Source organism: Anopheles moucheti, unplaced genomic scaffold (assembly GCF_943734755.1).
Source record: "Anopheles moucheti unplaced genomic scaffold, idAnoMoucSN_F20_07 U3, whole genome shotgun sequence".
In the NCBI taxonomy this organism is placed as follows: Eukaryota; Metazoa; Arthropoda; class Insecta; order Diptera; family Culicidae; genus Anopheles; species Anopheles moucheti.
Genome location: NW_026453636.1, coordinates 32,275 through 34,067, shown reverse-complemented (window position 1 = coordinate 34,067; position 1,793 = coordinate 32,275).

The following is a 1,793-nucleotide window of genomic DNA, read 5'->3' as shown; positions in this document are numbered from 1 at the left end:
TTCCACCAGGAATGAGTTTTCATGCAAAAACTGTCTATTTCAACTAACTTTGTCCATCCAAAACGAACTTTGTACTTTGCTATGAAGTTCCACCAGGAATGAGTTTTCATGCAAAAACTGTCTATTTCAACTTAATTCATCCATCCAAAACGAACTTTGTACTTTGCTATGAAGTTCCACCAGGAATGAGTTTTCATGCAAAAACTGTCTATTTCAACTTAATTCATCCATCCAAAACGAACTTTGTACTTTGCTATGAAGTTCCACCAGGAATGAGTTTTCATGCAAAAACTGTCTATTTCAACTAAATTGATCCATCCAAAACGAACTTTGTACTTTGCTATGAAGTTCCACCAGGAATGAGTTTTCATGCAAAAACTGTCTATTACAACTTAATTCGTCCATCCGATACGAACTTTGTACTTTGCTATGAAGTTCCACCAGGAATGAGTTTTCATGCAAAAACTGTCTATTTCAACTAAATTGATCCATCCAAAACGAACTTTGTACTTTGCTATGAAGTTCCACCAGGAATGAGTTTTTATGCAAAAACTGTCTATTTCAACTAACTTTGTCCATCCAAAACGAACTTTGTACTTTGCTATGAAGTTCCACCAGGAATGAGTTTTTATGCAAAAACTGTCTATTTCAACTAACTTTGTCCATCCAAAACGAACTTTGTACTTTGCTATGAAGTTCCACCAGGAATGAGTTTTCATGCAAAAACTGTCTATTTCAACTAAATTGATCCATCCAAAACGAACTTTGTACTTTGCTATGAAGTTCCACCAGGAATGAGTTTTCATGCAAAAACTGTCTATTTCAACTAACTTTGTCCATCTAAAACGAACTTTGTACTTTGCTATGAAGTTCTACCAGGAATGAGTTTTCATGCAAAAACTGTCTATTTCAACTTAATTCGTCCATCTGATTCGAACTTTATACTTTGCTATGAAGTTCCACCAGGAATGAGTTTTCATACAAAAACTGTCTATTTCAACTAACTTTGTCCATCCAAAACGAACTTTGTACTTTGCTATGAAGTTCCACTAGGAATGAGTTTTCATGCAAGAACTGTCTATTTCAACTAACTTTGTCCATCTGATTCGAACTTTGTACTTTGCTATGAAGTTCCACCAGGAATGAGTTTTCATACAAAAACTGTCTATTTCAACTTAATTCGTCCATCCAAAACGAACTTTGTACTTTGCTATGAAGTTCCACCAGGAATGAGTTTTCATGCAAAAACGGTCTATTTCAACTAACTTTGTCCATCCAAAACGAACTTTGTACTTTGCTATGAAGTTCCACCAGGAATGAGTTTTCATGCAAAAACTGTCTATTTCAACTAAATTGATCCATCCAAAACGAACTTTGTACTTTGCTATGAAGTTCCACCAGGAATGAGTTTTTATGCAAAAACTGTCTATTTCAACTAACTTTGTCCATCCAAAACGAACTTTGTACTTTGCTATGAAGTTCCACCAGGAATGAGTTTTCATGCAAAAACTGTCTATTTCAACTAAATTGATCCATCCAAAACGAACTTTGTACTTTGCTATGAAGTTCCACCAGGAATGAGTTTTCATGCAAAAACTGTCTATTTCAACTAACTTTGTCCATCCAAAACGAACTTTGTACTTTGCTATGAAGTTCCACCAGGAATGAGTTTTCATGCAAAAACTGTCTATTTCAACTAAATTGATCCATCCAAAACGAACTTTGTACTTTGCTATGAAGTTCCACAAGGAATGAGTTTTCATGCAAAAACTGTCTATTTCAACTAACTTTGT